The following is a 21,624-nucleotide window of genomic DNA, read 5'->3' as shown; positions in this document are numbered from 1 at the left end:
CACAGAGGGGACATTGTGGGATTTTTTAAGGATTTTGACTCTTTGCTCGTGTCACATTAGTCAGGGTGTGCTTCCCCTTCAGCCCCTGAGGCTTAGCAGACTGGAGAGAGAGGAGGTGGAAAGGCTGCAGGGTTTCTCACAGGAGCAATGAGAGAAGATGTCACTTTGTGGTATCCACAGGGGCTTTGGGATTCTTCTGTCCTTTGGAACAACATGTCTGGGAGCAGCTGTGGGAAAGGGACCTGTACTGAGAGGGTTGTTGGCCAGTACATGATGGGGAGTCCCATTTTACTGAGAGGTGTCCTGCAGGTCAGAAGGAGGGGAGATGTCAGCTGCTTCTTTTATTTCTAGTGACTGGTCTCTCAAAATCCTCTCTGATGCACAAGGGAGTAATCTTTTTTCTAACTTTATCTGGTAGACAGCTGGACCAGATAAGTTCCTTCCAAGTGAACTATTAATGAGCCTTGGTGGCAGAGTCACCACTACTGGAGATGATCAAGGAAGAGCTGGACAGGGCACTTAGTGCCTGGTTGACAAGGGGGTGATCAGTCAGAGGTTGAACTCAGTGATACTGAAGGTCTTTTCCAGCCCAAACGACTTTCAGGTTTGACCCTATTTCTCACTTATTATCTGCTAAATTAAAGTTAAGCAAGCCCATGCAGCCATCCTAAATTTGCTTTCTCTGAAAAACCTTTAAAGGGATGAAGATTGCTATCTGTGAGTCACTAAATGGGAAATAATCATAGACTGTACTGAGCTGAAATGGGCCCACCAGGCTCATTGAGCCCAACTCCTGTCCCTCCACAGACACCCCAGCAATCCCACCCTGTGCTGAGAGTGTTGCCCAAATGCTCCTGGAGCTTTGGCAGCCTCGGGGCTGTGACCATTCCCTACAGAGGCAGATGCTTTTGACCCATTTCTAACTTGTTTACATAACCCACATTCTCTTCTCCTATGCACCAAAGGCTGATGCTTCTTCCTCTTACTGCCATTTTCCATCTATAGCTGCTCCACCAGAAATTACTATCACCTCAGAAGTTCCTTACATCATTTTTTCAGCTTGCTTTTGGATGTTAAACCAAGCAATGATCCAGGAATCCGAGATAAATATGTCAGTTTAAGAGATTTTTTTTATTAGTCTTTGAATTACAACTTCACCCAAATGCTTCCTAAATCAGGACTCTGCTTTGGATTTGACAATTTGATCATTTTTGAGACTTGGAGCAAATATTGCAAATGGCTGCTGAGGGGCTCTGCTGTGGGGGCTAGTTTGTGGAAACAAATTCCTAACTATTCTGGTCTATAAATCCTGAGCCTGCTTTCATCAGGGATTTCACTCCAGCATATTGGCATTTTAAGTTTTTGACAATCCCATTTAACCATCGGTATTGATTGCAGGTTTGGGTGTATACAAAGGAGCCTTTTTCAAGGGGAATTTGAATTCCATTGGAGTAGAAGGAAAGCCCCAGATCACGTCAACACACTTTGGTACTTAATTGGCAATCCTGGGATAGTGTAACTTCAATTAAAGTGAAGTCATCCCGCATACCTGCCTACTGACCTGAGTTCCTGCACGGACATGACGATGTTTGATAATGAGCATGAAGAGCAGCCAGTCTAAGAGCCCAAGGTAATGAGTGTCCCTAAGGCAGGAGGTATCAAGTCTCCTCAAGGCACCCTTTCCTTTTGTTTTTCTTTTTGTTTTTTTTATTTCTTTCCCCTGTAGTGGCTTTACCCACCTGTAATTGCAATAGAAGGAGGGAGCCAGGAGATATTTCTTTGCAGACGAGACAGTGGTTGTGTTATTATGGTGTATTATGTTACTTTCCATTAGACCAAAAACTTTTCATCTCTAACCCTAGGAGGTGACCTACAGTAAATACAGTGTCGTATTTAGCTTTTGTAAATAGCTTAGCTCTCATGAATGTTTTATAGTGGGGTAAATATCACATTCTCTCCACTTATTTACATCCGCACGGCATCACAGAAGACTTGTTGGTATTAAATATTAATTGTGAGCTTTAGTGAATCTATGCTTTTGTCAAGAGTGCACTGGGCCACACATCTTTTTTGGCCTCACACATTGAGAAACCGCATGATCTTCCAAAGAAAGAACTGGAAGTGCATTATCAGTGTTTTTAACCAAACTGGCCCCAGCTTGATGGCTGCAGCTCCTTTCCTTGGTGCTCCCACTCCTTTCACCCTGCAGCTGGGAGGAGGGAGAGAAGCCATGGGCAAAGATGTACATGGCTGACCCAACACCTTGTCCTTAATCTCTGCATCACTTTCATCTCAGGGAAAGTCCCTCTGGAAGGGTTTTGGAGATTTATGAAGGCCAGAACAGATCAGCCAGTCTGGCTACCTCTGTATCTCAGTCCAGTGACCTTCTAGATTGAGCCAAGAGCTTGTGTCTGCCTGAAGTACATCTAACTGGGAAGCAACCACATTTTTGGCTGGAAGACTTCAATCAGTGGTGAATCCACCGTGTCCCCTGGTACACTGCTATTACTTGATGTATTGTAATTAATTTTAGAATTACCAATGATTTCTAAAGCCATGCTCCGATTTTCCTGGTTTTTTGCTTCTAGATATGAGCTTTTGTTTTGCCTTTCCTGGTAGATTTGCAGATTTTGTCTCGTATCTTGTACTTTCCTCCTGGGAAGGGCGAGTGCTCGCTGTCCTGATTGAGGGTAATAATTCCTCTCTCACTATGAATATGCCTAATGCATGGAGCTCTTGCTCTCTGTCTGTTTCAAATTATCCATGACAATTTTTTGTATCAGTCAATTCTTGCATCTCATCTGATTTAAGGCTGGGGGAGGTACTCAATACTCCAGGACCAGTCTCTCCCTTGTGCATAAAAGCTGCTTTTCCTGCACTGAGTCTTCCTCCAGAGTGACCCATTACAAGTTTTGCTTTCAAAGCTTTTTAACCCAACCCAGACTTTTTCATGGATAAGTTTTTGAGAAACTGCTCCAGAGTGAGACCTACTTTTGAATATGAACAACACTCTGAGAAGTGCTATTTTTACTGTCTATGAACAGACTTTCCTTATGTTTCCTCCTCAGACTTCAGAATTACTTTTCTCAGGTAATAACTACGGGTTATTGAGGACCCATGGGCTCTGTACACCCAAATACATTTACACCAAGGCATCATTTCAGACATGTAAGTAGGAGCAGAGATGTCAGCCTCTGTGTTATTGGTTGACTTCAGTAGCATCTCACCAACCAAACATTGGTTGATTTCATGTTCACCCATATTGGTGTGTCTCTGCTGCTTCCCCCTGAAAACAGGAAAAGTTGTTAAATATCAGCAGAGGACACAGGGCTCAATACCTCTGAGATATTATTTTTTTATATATTTCTCCAGAATGTTCCATCTGCAGGATGAAATCTTTATTCTTCTCCTTGTTGCTGGTGCTGGTTGGGGTCCTTGCCTATGTTCTGGCTGGTATTGGAAAGGTGGTTATCCACATGGGTGGAAGATAGGGTAATGGAGTTTAACAGCATTGATTTTACACAGAAGGCTCATTCTGCACTGAAATCCTTCTTTCCCCATGAATACCTTATTTAAATGGTTGGTACATAATTTTTAATGAGATGTTCCCTAATCCATCCAACAAAAGACTAGGAAAACTATGACTACACAAGGGAGACAAAAAAGTTTCTGGTTTTGTTAACTGCCTGATTTTCTGATTTGTTGATTTTGGGGGCATTTTCTTTCCTTTGGCAAGAAATGCCTTTTCTGCCCCACCTGCCCCCACCCCATTAAAATGATTGCAGGAACCAGAGCAGTTGCTGGTGCGTGCTGGAGTTTGTCAAGTGACTCTTAGCCCAGAGTAACCAGCCTCGTTATTTTTAACCAATGCTAATCAAGTTTGAAGCATCCATTATGCCCTGGTCCAGGGGAAAACTACACTACATTACAAAACATTTAAGCCCCGCAAAAAAATTTCCTGACCTCTGAAATCTCTTATGACCTAGTTGCAGCTTCACAATGTCTAGCACTAATCTCTCCATTAAAGCCTTTTCACCTATTTCCTAAACTGCTGTACAATGTATGTATTTAGACAAAAGCAGCAGCTTTCAGAGCCATTAAAGGCTAAAGCCAAAAGTAAAGATGATTTTCTTATGGCTGAGGATGTCTGACAGCCTCAGGGGGTTGGACAACACCATGTTCTTCAGCTGACCCTTATTTAAGACAACCTGTGAGTGTCAGGATTACGATGCTAAGATTACTGTGGTATTTAAATATTATGTTATTAGTCAAATACTGGCATGTATAAACCCAAGATAATTTGGGTGGAGAGAGGATTGGGGAAGAGGGGAATTCGCTGTCAAGGCTCAGATTTAAGCTGTTAGATTCAGCTCATAACCGAGTCTTTAAAAATATGTTTTTCCCCACTAAACTGCTATTTATATTTACTGCAACTTAAATCATTCCTCTCAGGTTTGGTGACCCTGCTTTCTTTTAATTCACTGATTACCTTTCTAATGGAACCAAGTGTGTTGCATTGGTGGGAGAGCGTGTTAAATCCTCCTCTTCACTTGGAGGGAAGGAGAACCTGAAATTTTTAAATTCCTGAAACTCTCAGAACTCCTACAAATAACAGTCAAGATCAGCCAGGGCTAATCTCTCCTGAGGAAGAGCACACCCATCAGCTCAGCAGAGGTTTGCATTGCTGGGAATAAGCAGGAGGAAAGCTAAATCAAGAGTCTCCTCCAGACTCACCCTGATCCCTCAGCCTTTCACAGGTAGAGCAAGGACCTGTAAGAGGTCAGAGGAGTGGACTTAAGGATTTTGTTTTTCTCCATCAGGTGGGCAGAGCAATAGGTCCAGCTCCCAGCAGCCATTGATGTCTGAGTGTGGATGGGATGATTTCCACCTTGACACAGATATAGCTCACCTGCTTTGCAAAATAACTTTGCAAGAAATGGAGATCCCATTGTTCTGCAGGTTCATGAAACAAAGAGCCTCTGGGGAATGGGCCTGCTGTGTCTGCACCCCCAAACCCCTTGCACTCCCCATTTCAGTTCTTTGACTTTTGAAGCCACCCTCAGGGGTGACCCTAGTTTAGATGCATCATCTCTGGGGCTCTTGGACTCCTCCTTTGCAAAATAAGAATTCAGAACCCCTCAAGACCTGGTGCAAAATGCAAGGACCAGAGCAAGTGGTATTGGAGAAGCAAATGGACAGAAATGAGTTTCCAGGGAAGCCGCTGGCACTGCCTGCACTGCCTGAGGTTGTGCCACTCACCTTCCCCTATTCTCCCACTTTGTATTGGAGTTATTTTAGTTGTCATTCTTCACAGTGCTGTGGTCTCAGGATCCAGTTAAGCAAAACCCGCATTATCCACACTACCTAACAGTGTGACATCTGTAAATGGCTTTCTAATTACTCAAATAAATCAGCATGATTGGAAATTCTTGAGATTTTATTGGGAAGGAAATTTATAGTAATTAAACCAAATTAATTTTGGATTTCTGTTAATCCAAAGAAGGTTTTGGAAGCTTTAGGTTAGACCTGCATTTTCTCCCGCAAGTTATGTGGGTGAAAGAATGAGAAATTAATTGTTTTTGGACAATAAGTTGATGATAATAGGAGAATCTTTCAAATGAGCTTGCTATACATCTTTCATCAATTGCAGAGTGTCTTTTCTGGCATCTAAAAATATCATTCAGGGCTTTTACTAAAGATTCAAACAGACTGAAAGGAATCTTTTTTAATCAAAATAAAGAACCCTTTTTAATTACTCAGACTCCTTCACAGTTGGAGGTAATAATTGTCTTACGTTCTTAAGTAGTGCTGTTATTAGCCTGCCCTGGGGCTCTTCTATTTTCCAGAAGTTGGCATCGCTCTCTGTTGAACGCCAGGATAGAGCATGCATCAGCTGAAATATTTCTGTGTCCTCGATGCTGGGAATGAAGCTGGTTGAACTCAGCCTCCCCCTTCAGTGCTGCCAGCCCCAAAATGCCTGCACACACCAGCAGGACCCACTCCCAAACACCAAGGGATGGTAAACCCATGTTCTGCAGAAAATTTTTGTTTTCAGGTCCACTGTAAGACCATCCTCTTTGTTTTTTCTTAATCACTTTATGTTTTTTTTTTTTTAATTGGGGTTTTCTTTTGGTTTGGGGTGGGGAGGTTTGGCATATGAGTGCCAGTGGAGTGAACAAATATGTTTTCTCTCTGTTTTTTGCTAGTGCATTTCAAACCCTCCCTCCAAGATGAACGGAGGGGGAAGGGGAGAACACAGGCAGTGCCATGTCCCTCCTCTCTAGCTGCACAGGTGGAGGTTTGCAGACTGTTCTGCAGGATTATCAGGATAGGAGTATAGGTTTTTGGGGGGAAACAGGATTTATGGGACATGGGATTGCTGTTCTTCATGAAGACCTCCTCAATATCCTCTAGAAATCCAGCTGTTAATAACTGACATAAAATTAACTGCTCTGGGTAGGGCATTGCAGACCCTGAGAAAGGATTTTGAATATTTGTGCAGATTTTTGTGTCTTCTTCATGTTCTTGGCCACACATACTGCTTCTGGGTCAATTTACTTTTTGTCAAAAACACTTTTCAAATGGATACTTTTGTGGTCTCCTTTTTGTGGCTTCTTCCAAGGCTGAGCAGGGTTGTTTTTTCAACTGCAATTGATGTTAGTGAGAGCAGAATTAGCCAGAAAGCCTCTTGACTTATCACACACACCAAAACACAGAATGTAGGTGTAATATTGGTGGACTCAGATTCTATCACTTCAGTAGCTGTAATCTTTTTATTCACCAGTATTCCTAACCAAGCACACTGTCCCTTTCCTCTGTAGGGGTAAAGGGGAAGCAAAACAAGGCTCACCCCAAACTGCTGAGAGAAGAGGTCGAGTGTAGAACCAAGGCATCCTGAGCCCCATGTTAATCACTTTCACCCCTCCAGATTTTCAGTTCAGCACATCCTGCCTGATCCAGCCTGTCTCCTTTACACTACCTTAAAATCACACCATAATTTTGGTTGGAAGGAACTCAGTGTGTTTAATTGCTGTGAGAGGGGAAGAACACAAGTCCAGAAAAATAAGTAATTCACCACAGAGAGTAAGACCCATCAATTATAAGGAAGTCTACAGAGAAAGGGAAAGGAGAGAAAAGAAGGAAGAGCATGAAGATGCTTCCTCTGTGCCTGCAGAAGCCATGTGTTTTGGCCCTGTTCTTCAGCAAGGGGGTGTAGTAAAGAGTGACTAAATCAGCTGCCTCAGAGCATCTTCTGAGGCCATGGCATCTGAGATGGGTTTGGTGGAGCACCAACACCTCCAAATTAACAATTGCTGGCTGTCTTTGGTGGGGAGCTGGTTGCCCTGACAGGATGAAATGGTGATGTTTTCATGTTTCACCCCAAAAGCTGAGGGAAGCCTTGTTCCATACTAGTGGAAATAAGAAACTGGTCTGGGTATTTTGGTTTGGGAGGCATCCTAAACTTGATGTACAACCAGGAGCTGCTGGTGTAACTGCTGGGTTGAAAACCCTTGGCACAGCCAGGCAAAAACCTTCCACTGAGGCAACTTTATGGGCATGAAATGCTTTCAGTAAATCAAGGCAAGGTCTGGGTGAAAACACAGGAGGCAAAGAGTTAAGTTGCTTTCATGTTCCAGGTACTTTCCACTAAAGAAACCCCCTATCAGAGTACTGTATCTTTCTGAATGTGAGTTTAGACTGCTTTTGTGCTAATGCATTTATATTGTGATTGTGAAAAGCTTTTTTTAAAGAGGAAGATAAATCTTACCCAAATCTGATAATCATTTTTTAAAATCTCTGCTCTGAGATTTATGTTGCTTTTCTCCCCCTCCCCCTGACTAAAAAAAAAAGGGAAAAAAAAAAAGAAATAAAAAGGAAAAACAACAACCCTACTGCATCAAAGACAGAAATAATGGCTTGTAAGTACTTAAAAGCTTATGGATAGGAAACTTAAAAAACTGGTCGGATTCAAACCAAATCCTATCAGATTTTCTTGGTTCTCATAAACCTTTAATCAGCTCCCATGGGGCATTTTTACTAACCATAAAACATGTGATTAGAAGACACATGAACTACTGGAATTATGACAGCGAGATGGGCTTTGACTTTAGCCCGACTTAGGGACGGCAGCACAAGGAGCCCTGGCAGCTCTGCCCCAGGAGGGGACACACCACACCGCCATCCCAACAAGCCAGGCTGGTGACAGGACCCTCCCTGACCGTGTCTCAGCCCTGGCAGGGGCTTTCAGAGCCCAGGCACCCTCCTGGATTTAACCTCAGTGCTCTTTGAGGACACCCCTGCTGTCAGCGGGGTGACCCACAAAGGACAAGAGCAGAGGGCTGGGGTGATCCCCACAGCAGGATGGGAAATGTGGCACTTCTATCAAGCCTTTCTGTAAGATGGTATCTGGCTGGCAAGTGCAGAGTGTGACCCAGGGTGCCTGGTGGTGTCCTGCCCCACCCAGGTCCAGCCTGAGAGCTTGACCCAGCCTCTTTCCATCTCAGGGCTTGGCTGGTTTAAAATACCAATTTTCTGGAGCCTGAATTCCCTCATACAAGTCAAAGCTTTGGAGTTGAATGTAATTTAATTGGGATTTTAGGGTGCTTTTGTCTGGTTGGTACCTGCAGGGGCACAGTCACTGAGGCAGAAGAGATTTTGAATTTGAATCTTAGAATCACAGAATGGTTTGGGCTGAAAGCATCTTAAAGCTCATCTCATTCCAAACACTCTGCCATGGGCAGGGACACCTTCTACTAGACCAGGTAAATATAAATACTAGACTAGGGTATATATACTAGACTAGGGTAAATATAATTTGGCATTCCTCTGTGTTAGGTATTGCTGATAAATGTGGGAGTTTCTATTTCTGTCATTCAAAAGCAGACTAATTTGGAAAAAAAGCTCCAGTGTTTAGAGGTGAACAGGTCTTTTTAGGATATTAGTATACAGGCAAAGTTGCATGTCCTATCTTTTTACCCAGGTGAATATGCAAGGCTGGCATTTTAAAGGAGAAATAGGTTTAGTATGTACAGACCTGAATGTCTGGTTGTGTAATTTCAGATTAGGGAAAACTGCTGATCTTTTAGCTGACACCACTGCACATTAAGCATCACCCCACAAAGTCCATTTACTCTTTGTATGTGGATATGATAAAGATTTCACTTAAATAAAAAAAGCCAACATTATATCTCTGCTAGGATAAAAGCAACAACTTGAGCGTATGACTAAAACCTAACTCAACATAATCACTTGAGCACACCATGCAAAAAGAATTTCAGGAATCCTGGATATGTGACACTATTTTACTAAGCTGCTGGGGGACTGCATAAATAACTTAGCTCATCTGCTCTGGTCTTCTCCAAATTCTGCAGGAATTTTCTTGAGTGTACCTGGGAGGACTAGATCAGTTTATGTTCCACCAGCTACTGCAACACTCTTTGCTGTAAGACCAATTTGCAACTCCTGATGCTGCAATGTCTGCAGGAGGATTACTGTGTGTTAATGTGATTGGACTGCATAGTGGCTGGAACAATATGGAAATGATGGAAGAGCCTGATACAGTGAATTACAAAATCCAGAATCACTGGTACAAGTGAGCTCCTGGTAAAACATCAAACTCTACAAGTGTAACAAAGGAAAGGTAAAACTGGAAGGTCAAGGTTCATACCCAGAATAAGGTTAAGCTTAAAACCTTCCCTGTATTGGCTTCTGGGAGTTTACCTTTCCTCAGAGGACAGGTAAAACTGGAAGCACAAGGTTCATACCCAGAATAAAGTTAAAACCTTCCTTGTATTGGCTTCTGGGAGTTTGGTTTGGCCAGGCAGAAGGGGCACTGTGGCCATCAGCTGGGCCCTGTTGCCCTGAGAGGGGGTGGACACCCCATCCCTAGAAACATTCAAAATCAGGTGGATGGGGCCCTGAGCAACCTGTTCTAGTGGAAGATGTCCCTGCACACTGCAGGGGGTTGGAACTAAATGACCTTTAAAATTCCCTTCCAACCCCAAACATCCCATGATCCTGGGGGACAGGCAGAGTTTGGGAGGTGCTGGGACCCTTCCTGTCACGGGACTCTTTGAGGTCCTGAGACCCTCTTGAGTGGAAGGGGGTACAGTAATTTAAAGAACAGCCCTCTGCTCTGGCCCCCCATTGTGCATGCCAGGAGACAGCAGGCTGGCCCTCACACCATGTGGCCCTGCTTTTCCCATGGGGACACGAGACATGGGACATCAATCTGAGCAGCTCTGTCAGACCTGGGGTCAATCCTCAACCCTCCTTTTATTGTCCCCCCCCCCTCACCCTGCTGTTGCAGGCATTTCTTTGCAGTGCTGATCTCTTATCCCTGCACAGGAACCATCTGAGGAAGGAGAAGCCGGGTCACTGGAGAATGTGCCACCCTCAGTTTGGGATGAAGGATTACCTTCAGCCTTTGGAGAGCATGGCTTTGGAGAGCTGCTTGGACATGGTCCCAGCTATCCAGGCAGGTGAGAGTGGAGCTGCACTGCTGGCATCCTCTGCAGAGGTGCTGTGGCCAGGCTGGAGCATGGCCATGGCATCCCAGAAGTCTCCACGGATGTTTCAGGAGAACTGCTGTGTCAGGGTGCCCTGCTATTCCCAGGAAAATCTGGGGGATGCCCAGAAAATGCAGCCCAGCTCTACAGGAGCCTCCCAGGTAAGAAACAGGACCCCAAAATAAAAGTGCTTATACATTTTCTGGGAAATAGGGGGTGGAAAAGACCCATTCCAGTGTATTTCCATGCAGCCACACGGTGATTGCTCACATGGAAATACTTGGGTCACTTGGACTGGAGTCTTCAACACACAACGACTTTTAACAGGCAACATCTGACAGTACCAAAGCCCTTTGCAGCCCTGGGTGAAATTATGATAACAAGAGAAAAAAGCTATTACTGCCACCATGCTTTCATTATGCAAATGATATTAAGATAGGCTGTGCAGATCGCCTGTGGCTATGCTATAATCTCCATGCAGTGATTATAATGTGTCAAACTTAGTCATTTTGATTATGACATGTTAATTACATGCCATCCTCATGCAGACATGAATATTACTCGCAGTCAAACAAAACACAAATTGGGGGCATTGTTGTTTTTTGTTGTTGTTGTTGTTGTTTCATCTTTTTTTTTTTTTCAGTTCTTTTTTTGCTGGAAATTTTGATGATTAAATGGATTAAAAGATAAAGAGATATGCAACATTGTAAACTCATGAAACATTGGCCAAGCCATCCCTGGCTGCCTGGGTGGAGTGGGGTCTTCTATTACAAAAAAGAGTCTGAAGCTTTATTATTGGGTGGGGTTTTTGGTCCCAGCAGGGTCAGTATAAAATATATATGTTATAAACTGTAAGGCTGAGTGAGGTTGAAGAACAATTGAATTTTTAACTCTCCATGGGATTTACAAGAAGAGGGTGCAGATGGCCAGGGTAGCCCCATTTCCACCATGGTGCAGTATCCATGGGTCACCTTACTGTGGATGCTTCCCATGATCATCCTCAATTATCTCAATTTCAGAGGAATCTTTCTTTTTAATTAAATAATGTTCCAAAGTTTTCTGAGGACAAGCTTTTTTTTTTTTTTTTTTTCTGACAGATCCTGCTAAATCCTCCTTGAGGAAGAACACTTTTTCCCCCCCTTCTATTTTCCAGCAAAAAACACATTTTAGAATGTTGCTATTTTGAATGTAGCTCACTGTAAAAAAATAGTTTCAGGGGAGATAGTTGAGTAAAATATTCCCCCATGATGAAATATGCCATTAAATATAGAAACAGCTCAGATATCAGATCTTCCCACCGAGATTCCCCTGGATGAGGTATCTAGGTAAGAGGCTGAATAACTGAGACACCTCAGTACGTATGGAAGGGAAGGAAAAAAAAGGAAAGGCACCTCACAAGGGAACAACACTTAACTAGACTTATAAATAGCCAGGATTGCAACTTGCCTGATTAATTTGGGGAAATAAACCTCACTGAAAGCTTTTTTGCAAATTCCTCAGATTTCCTTACTTTAGCCCTTGCTAATGGTTAAAAATAAAATATTGACATCAAAGCTAAGGCTTTGGTTTAGGTAATTAAATGCTTTAAGTTACTGGTTCATTAAGAGGGATCTCTCCTAGTACTGTTTCCTCTGAGTTAAAAAAAAAAAAAAAACAAAGAAGTAAAAGAAAAAAAAAAGAAATAAAAGAAAAAATAATTCCAGAAACCAAATAAAAATGTGCACAATAGACTATTTTTAGCAAAAATTTGTGTGATGGCTGGTGGGACTGAACTGAGAAGAGGGAAGGAGCCAAAGGATACCCAAATATCAAGGGACAAGCTTAAAATTTAGAATTGCTTCACCCCAAAATCAAATTCCATCCAGAAAAGTAATAATAAAACTGGCTCTTTCTGGAGGGACCAACACCGCTTGAGAGATCTGTCATGGGTGTGATGAGCACAGCAGGGCTGATCTTGATTTTGGATGCATTTTGGAGCAACTGTGGTGTGGATTGTGATCAATTACTGTGATCAATAATTTTTAACTTCATGCCATAGTCACCATTTTGGCAGCTTCGAGGTGAATTGGCTCTTTGCTTTTTCTAAAAGTGTAAAATAAATTTTAAATAAAATAAAAGGCATCCCCCTAAACATTGTGCTTTTACAGAGGGACATTTCAAGGCAAGTTTTACACAGGTTCTGCCCAGAGGGAAATTAAACTCTACATGTAAATGGAGATTACACACAAAGGAATCTATTACTTTCAATATTTCTCAGCAGGAGGGTTCAGAGTTATTTAAATAAGTTTAGATATTAAACCTAAAGTAGCCATTAAAGGAATGTGGATTTGTTTGCCTAGTTTTTATAGAAATCTTTTTTCCTTTTCCAGCTGACTGAAAAATCCATTGCTTGCATGATGGTGAATATTTTTAATGCATAAAAGAAAAAATCAAAGAACTTTCAATATGACACTTCCTTTGAATTTTTAAGCACCAAATTACAGAATACTTATTATAGTAAAATGTCTTCTTTAGGAGAGATTAAACTGCAAACATTTTCTTTACTTTTTTTTCCCCTTTTCCATCTATTCTTTAGAAGAGAGCTAATATAAACACTGACATTAAACCATATTGGCTATGTAAGGCACTTTGATTGTCATTGAGATTATTTTAAAAGTTATTTAGGTCCCCACGTTACATCTTTGCAACTGCATGGAAAATGTTTCACCATGTTTCTCTTTGCAATATTTCTTTGGGGATTCATAAATATTGATTGTACCGTAAAAAATTGATGGAATCTTGAAACAGACTGCAGTCTTGGTAGCTGGGGAATTTACTCAATTTTTCTCAATAGCTGCAGTCTATAAAAAGAGGAGATTTTGCAAATTGTTTCTCACCTTGTCTTTTTAGTATTTAATAGCTCTCAATTCTGCAGCCTCCTGAACCATGCACCGGGTGCATTTTCCATCAAAGCTGTATCAGCCCTATTCAAAGGGAATTAAAAGGTGAGGTGTGACCAAGGGGTTAAACTGCCTTCATGGCTGGCAAGCCTAACTTTCATTACTGGTGGCAGTGTAGAGCCATCCTACTGCTCCTTGTGCTAAAACTTCTGTTTAAAAAAAAAAAAAAAGAAGAATCCTTCAATATTACTGGGTGCATGCAAAGAAAACAAACAAAAAATACCACAAACAAACAAACAAACAAACACGCCCCAACAAAATAAAAACACCATGACAAAAACCTTCCAAGAATTTCTCTCAGTTAAAAACAAACAAACAAACAAAAAAAAACCCCTAAAAAATTAAGCATTTCTCTAAATGCCAAGGAATCCCTCAGCATATTATTATTAAGCATGGGATAGCTTCTTTTGGTGTGGAAGAGTTTTAGCTCCATTCAGCCAGGATTAGGCACAAAGAAGATGTCTTTGGTAAAGCCCTGGGATGGAACCTGAGCCTAAAGCCCAACACCCACCCTCCTGTCCTGTCCCACTGTGCTGCATCCAGGCCACCTTTGCTGGATCTCCTTTGGCTGACACCCGGAATATTCTGGTAAATGCTGGCAGAGTTTGGCAAATGCTGTAACAGAGATCAGTCTCTTTCCCTTTTAAGCCTCTGGTGGGACCTCTGTGACCCATGGGCATTGTCAAGCTTGGAGGCAGCAAAGAATTCTCCTTGGCTGGGTCCTGGCTGTGCTGGCTGATGGTGATTCCCTCTTCCCCAGCTGTAAATTAGACTTCCCTTTGGATTATTTTGCTCTTCCAAGGAGAACATTGACAGCAGCACTGGGCAGGTAGGACTGTGCACAGGCAGCAGTACATTTGCTTCACTCCTAGTTCAATAAATGAATCCCAGGATTAAACAGGAATAAAGGGACAGGTCTCTGTAGCACTGCTGGGCTTTGCTTTCCTTCAGCCAGGCTGGAAGCAGCCATGAGAGTTTTTGCAAGGTGATGCCTGGGTGTGCTGCAGACATGTGTTTTGCTGGAAAAGTCTGCCTGGGGTCAGATTTTTTAAGGGTGAGAGAAAATGGGCTCAGCTGTGGGACCAGGATCTTGTCCTCCTCTATCACTCCATTGGGTCAAACCTGAGATCAGTGTGAGATCTGGAGAGCAGATCACCAAAGCCAGAGGGAAAAACAAATCTCTGGTGAGTAGGCAAGAGTAGAGTGGAAATAACCAGCTCTTATGTTGGAAAAAATAACAGAGAAGGATTTTCTGCACTGGAACTTTTGACCTCATGTATTTAATTTGGTTTCTATATATCCTTATATATAATATATATCTCATATTCTTTTGTCTCATATTCTTATATATCATACGTAAGAAACCTCCAACTACTGCTTGGGGAAAACACTGCAGTTATTCGAGGAGATCATAAATGTCTCTTTTTTAAGTTGGCCTTGAGGTATCCACAGGAATGATCTACAATCTGTCCCTCAGGAGCCCATCCAGATGTCCAGAACAAAGGTCCTCAGCAAGTCCATCAGGGACATCTGGAGAAAACCGTGGCAGAAAACACTCTAATTATTCCAGAAACCCATAAAACTTTTTATTTTTTCCAGGTAGGCCTCCAGGTGTCCAGACAGTAAGATCCACTAGGCGTACATGAAGAGTCCATCCAGGTGTCCAGAAAAGATAATCTCAAAAACCAAAGGATTTCCATGCTCCTGGATTCCATCCCACTGCTACCTACTGCCTCAGACTTCGAGCCAGTGCAACAAAACAAACATTTCCCATCTGACAATGGATGCTTTTCCTCTTGGCTTCAAAACCCTCCGGCCTCAATCAGCAAGACCCGAAGAGATTTTGATACACTTAAGCCAGGACATGTTTCTCCAAAGAAAGTGGCCCTGCTAAATGGGTTTCTGCTCCTGGGGGCTCTTTGCTGCTGCTTTTGGCGTGTAACAGCCCCTTGCATTAACATTAATGGGGGCTCAGCGTGCACAGGAGCTGCAGAAAGAGCCTGCATCAAGGCTGGGCATGCTGCAGTAATGGCCCTGCTCTATGTGCTCTGCACTTTAGGGTTTCCTTCTCCCAAACTGGAGTAGGGAGCCCAAAAAGCAGAGATGAGCTGCTGTTGGCTTTGGTGTGAGTGGGGTTTGCAGTGGGGCTGTAATTAGGAGGGCAGGTGTGGCTTGTGGCCAGCCAGGGCTCACCTGTGCACAGCTGGACTGCACATGGCCGGGCCCCACTTGGTGCCTCCCCACCTACTGCTCCTCTCCTGCTGGCCTGGGACCCCTTAAAGTCTCTTTGCAAAGCCATAAATGGAGCCCCAGGATGGTTTGGATGGGGAGGGACTTTAAGCTCATCTCATTCCAAGCCCCTGTGCCATGGGCAGGGTCACCTTCTGCTGTGGGGCAGCTCACCTTAATGGAGCAAATGGAAAAAAAGGGAAAGACTGGGAATATGGGCGTGAGAGGAGGAAAATATTAATTGCAGCCTCTACAGGAATATCCCTCAGATACAGATTAAACGGGTTGACCCTGGGGAATAGAGTCATTCCAGCTCCTCTCCTGCTGGCCTGGAACCCCTTAAAGCCTCTTTGCAAAGCCATAAATGGAACCCCAGGATTGTTTGGATGGGGAGGGACCTTAAAGCTCATCTCATTCCAAGCCCTAAGCCATGGTGTCCTGGTCCAGGGCAAATTTGGGAGAAAACCTCCAAAGGGGGGCCCCTCCAGAAAGCAATCCCCCATGGCCCTTCCCCCCAGCTGGATTGGGAAGGATTCCTCAGAGACAAGTGGAAAGAACCTGTTTATTTAACAGGCACAGTCCCCCCAGCACACAAAATGAACAGCACTGGGTGACACCACTCTGTCACTGCTCTGAAAAAGATGACAAATTCAGAAAGTCTCTCCTGGGGGGGTCGCTCTGTTATCAGTCCCTCTGGTGCTGGGAATGGCTGGTGCAGCCACAAGGTGCAAACTCTCGGTGTTTGCCAGGTCCCAGTCTGGAGCAGGATAGAGTGGCTCCAAGAAAGGGAAAGAAGAATAGTCCAGGGAAAATTTGGACTGCCTAGCTAAACTAACTAATGAGCAGAAGCAAAAGCAGGAGCAAAGCAGGAGCAAGAGCAAAGAGCAAAAGCTGCACTATGTACTGCCCCATCCCACCAGCCATTAGGGGAGTGAGCAGACTGATAACAAAACAGAGCTTTGCTCTTCAAAGCCAGTCCTAAAGGTACAGAACATGATATCCAGAATAAACAGAACAACAACTGGGGATACAAGCATCATAATGTCACCCTAGGACACATGGGCAGGGTCACCCTCTGCTGGATCAGGCTGGTTATGGTCCCTGATGCAATGTCTTCACAGCAACTTCTGACATTAACTGTGTCCAGGCTGTGCTGCTTTAGAACAGCAAAGGCAGCTGAAAGTCTGAAATTTAAGGCCAGGGGTTTAATATAGCCAAGAAGTGAAGGTGCAATGTTAATGAAGGAAGGTGAGACAAGAGGGAGGGATGTTACTGTAGGGGTGTGTAGCCCTTGTGTTTGACCTCAAGGTTTAACAAGGTGTTCATCCATCCTTGAGCCATAGGTTTGGCTGTGTCAGGGCATCAGGGGTGGACAGGTACAGTGCCAAGTGCCAGCTAGCCCAGGCAGGCAGGGGAGAGCCTGTTGATGGGCTGGTGACTGTCTGCTGTGCCTGTAAAACCCCAAGCAGAAGGACCAGAGCCTGGAACTGCGGCTGTCCATGAACCATCACAACAGAGAGTGTGCAAGAGCAGCTCCACGACTCCAAACCTGGCAGCAACCAACTTCCCCAGAGCAGGTACTTTATCAGCAAAGAGCAGCAGCAATGACCAGAACAAATCCCACCCCAAAAACATTCACATCTGGTAAGAAATGGAGAAGATGATACCCCAAAAAGGTGCAGAGCATGGACACACGAGGTACCAGAGAACTGGGAACAGGTTACCTACAGTGACCCTAAAGAACCAACTCAAACTGCAGGAGAAATTGCTAAAATGCTGTGTTATTTTTGTAACTCTTGTTTTCCTTGAAGAAATATTTGTTGAGATTATTCATATTTCATATTATATTATTATTTTACATATTATGTTGTTATTTATATACATTATTAATATTTGGATGGGAGGACCTAGCCTCAAGCCATACTAGGGGACGTTCAAGATGGGCATCAAGAGGAATTTCTTCACAGAAAATATGATTACACATGGGAAGGGGCTGCCCAGGAAGGTGGGGTTGTCCCCACCCATGGAGGTGTTCAAGGAATGGCTGGACAGGCCACTGGACGTGGCACTCAGGTGGCAAGGTGGGGATTGGCATACAAAAGTTGTGCTGCCAAAACCACTGCAAGGTGATGGGAATCACAGGAGTGATGCTGCTGGGGGGCAGCTCACCTTAATGGAGCAAGTGGAAAAAAAGGGAAAGACTGGGAATATGGGCATTAGAGGAGGAAAATATTAATTGCAGCCTCTACAGGAATCTCCCTCAGATACAGATTAAACGGGCTGGCCCTGGGGAATAGGATCATTCCAGCAACTCATGGTGGCACAAATGCAAGATGAGTCAGGAAGAGCAGGCATGATGGTCCCCAAGGAATGCCCAAACTCGTTGCTCCAGGCTTGAGCCTCCTTCCAAGCTCTGGTAAAACCCCACAATCACTTCCTTCTCCACTCTCTTCTGCCAGGACTGGAGCAGAGGTGCTGTTTTTGCATGGCACAGCATCGCGCTTTGATCTCTCATTTTATGGTGGTAGGCACAAGCAAGATCTCCTCCTCCCTTGTACCCACCCCCCTCTCAAGCTCAGTGATGAGGGCAATCCTCAGCATTTAACATTATGCTAATCCTTGCCTCACTTGGAACTTGGCCAGTTCATTTTCATGCTACACTGCTCATTTCCAGCTTCTAACGTAGTTTTAAAGTTGCATTAAATAAAGAATGGATGTAAAAATCAAATTAATTACTGGACACTCCATGCTACTTAATTTTAAAGCTCCCATTCCACCAGTATTTCTTGTAATCACAACAAGCTGTGGAGTGCCAGGATGGCCGTATTGCTCTTAAATATGTTGATTAGAGGAAAAATATGAAATGGAGATAAGTGTTGTAGCATTGATTTGCAATATTGTTTGCAGCTCTTATTTTCACTTTGCAGTTCGCAGCTGAGGGAGCTGGGAAGGGGCTGAGCCTGGAGAAAAGGAGGCTCAGGGGGACCTTGTGGCTCTGCACAGCTCCTGACAGGAGGGGACAGCCAGCTCTGCTCCCAGGGAACAGGGACAGGAGGAGAGGGAACAGCCTCAGGATGGGCATGGGGAGGGTCAGGTTGGATATTGGGGAAAATTCCTTCATGGAAAGGGCTGTCCAGCTCTGGCACAGCTGCCCTGGGCAGTGCTGAGTCCCCATTCCTGGAAGGATTTCAAAGCCATGTGGATGTGGCACTTGGGGACATGGGTCAGTGGTGGCACTGGCAGTGCTGGGGGAATGGTTGGACTTGATGGAATTAGATGACTTTTCTGACCTAATGGTTCTGTGATTCTATGATGTCATTGTTAGGAGACAAAACAAAATCATCTTGGATAGCAGGTCCCAGGATTCAAAACACACTTTATGTAAAACTGAGAGTTTCTCTGATGTCTAAAAAAATTGCCATGAATTGCAACACCCAAGCCCCTTCAGGCAGACAAGTGCTCTGGTATATTTTTTCAAGAAATTGCACTTGAAATTTTTTTTTTATTTTCTATTTTGCACATCTAATCATTACAAAATTCTAGTACTGCGTCTTTAAAGCTAGGCAGATGGTCAGAATTTGCCAAAATTTGTGTTTGTTTTACTATATGTGTAACTTTCAAGGATAAGTGCTTGTTTTTGTTCAGTGAAGAGCCATAGATAACGTTGCTTGCCAAGTCATAACCTTTTTTGTTTCCATTTAGCTCTGTTCTATAGCTAAATCTGGACATCAGTAGAACTTCCTGGTTTTTGTATTTTCTATTTGAGTTACTTGAATCCTTGCACTCATATATGACAATTTTTTATTTTAATTGCTGGGTTTGTGCTGAGCATCTTTCTGCAGACCCTGCTGCCCACAGAGATACAGCCACAGAAGGTTTGTCCTTCTGCAAATGGTATTTTTCTGTTCCATGGACTTTTCACACTCTTCTGGGGTGAGTAGGGACTCATCCTGCATCTTCTGTAAATAAAAACAGTTTGGTAATCCCAGAACATGCTCTCTTATAAACACCAAACAGGGGGAGGATGCTTCAGTATTTCAAAGGAACCTGAGAGCAAAGCATTGAACCAGGGCCTTTGAAACTAATGCAAGCTTATTTTTATCATTATGTTGCTCTTTTATCATTTGTTAAAACGTTTGTTTAATTTACTCTCATTGCAAGAAGGGGAAGTGTCTAGAATTCAGATTCTGATGATTAAAAAGCACAAAGCAATGGCACAGAAGGGGTTACACCTGCACAGCCATTCTTCACGGTGCAACTTCTTCCAGGACCCACACAAAAACTTATTAAGCAGCTGCCTGTCACCTCTCCTTAATAAATAAGAATCTCTTTTCAGCCTCTTTGTCTCCTTCACCTCTGGGGCCGGCGTCCTGTAAACACACTGCCAATTAAACCTCACGTCTAGCAAGGCCACAACTAATGAAAAGCAATAGAGAATTCACTGCCTTTTAATGAGGAAAACATTGCTTTTTACAGGGAACAATTTATTGGGCCAATTCCCCCCGTCCATCACCCTGGGGAACTGCTGCCTTTTTTACCCCCTGTTTGTTACTTTGTCAAGCGCGTGTAAAATTGCACGCTGAACACAGAGGTGAAGGCTCTGACTCAATTTATGGTGTGACATCTCTGATCTTGCTCCCTGGATCAGTAAGCGATGCTGGCAATGATATGCATGGAAATTAATTACTGTGCCCGGCAGCAGTGCAGCAGGCCCCTGCCGTTGATAATAGATCAGTTTGCAGGAGTTTGGAGGGGCGGCCGCTGCTGTCTGCTGCTGTTTGCTGTCACAGGCAGACAATGTCAGCTCAGTGCAAGCCACCCCAACGTCACCACGGCCCTGGCAGGGCAGAGAGGCTGCAGGGGTGCCGCTGGAAAAGGCAAGCCAGATTTAAAAAGAAAAAAAAAAAATTAGAAGAAAAAGGACCGCAGTGATTTTACACCTCTTTTAGGTTTTTTTTTTTCCCTAAGAGCAAAGAGGAGGTGTTATGTAAGAGTGCCACGATGTTTGAGCAAGGGGAAACTTCTGCCAAGCCTACTAATGAAGTTATGTATATTAATTGGGGGAAAAAAAGATGGATGGAGAGGCTGAATTAAAAATAAATAATACTGGGAACAAACTTTGGATAAAAACCTAGAGGTCACGTCACCCATGGTTATAATATGTGTTAGCTCTGTTAGCTTCACAGCCCTCTTTCCTAGGATTTGCAGTTTAAAATGCATTCATAGAGTCATGGATTCATGGCATGGTTTGGGTGGGGAAAAACCTTAAAGATCACCTGGTTCCAATCTAACATTTTGGCTGCTCTATTTTGTCTCCTCTCTGTTTTCTTGGCTTTTTTTTTTTTTTTTTTTTTTTTTTGCAGGTGAATACAGCAGGTTTTACTTGGTTTAGCTCACCCATGGCTCAGGACATGAAGGGACACTCAATGCACCTGGGGGATGGCCAAGATGTGTCATTCTGCTGAGCTGTTTTGAGGAAAACAAGAGAATTGCTCCAGAGCAGTTGTAGGAAACCCCTCCTCACTGAGCTGTAGGGCCCTGTGGTCCATGAGCATCCTTGAATCCCTTCCCAGGTCACTCCTCCACTGAAGGAGTGGTGGAACCAGCTGAGATGGAAGGAGGGATGGTGGGTAGGGACAGCACAAACTCCCACTCCTGGCCCCTAACACCTCCACTTCCTCTGGCACTGCCATCTTCCTCACCTCACTAATTCTGGGTGTGGAAAAGGGGTCCTGGTCAGTTCCATGTCCTTCTGGGAAGAGCACTTGGACACACATCGGGGTGGGACCGACACAAGGAATGTGAACTCTGCAAGAACTGTCACTGCACGACTTCATAAAGTCTTCCTGGCAAGGTATTTTTGTTATTTGACAGTTTTTATCTTGTTATTTTTAAACACATTGGCGTATCTAGTGGGAGATACCCTTTTTTGCTTGGTCCTTGGACTG

This window comes from Haemorhous mexicanus, chromosome Z (assembly GCF_027477595.1).
Source record: "Haemorhous mexicanus isolate bHaeMex1 chromosome Z, bHaeMex1.pri, whole genome shotgun sequence".
Lineage (NCBI taxonomy): Eukaryota > Metazoa > Chordata > Aves > Passeriformes > Fringillidae > Haemorhous > Haemorhous mexicanus.
The sequence above is the reverse complement of the archived record's forward strand: the minus strand, read 5'-3'. Positions refer to the sequence as shown.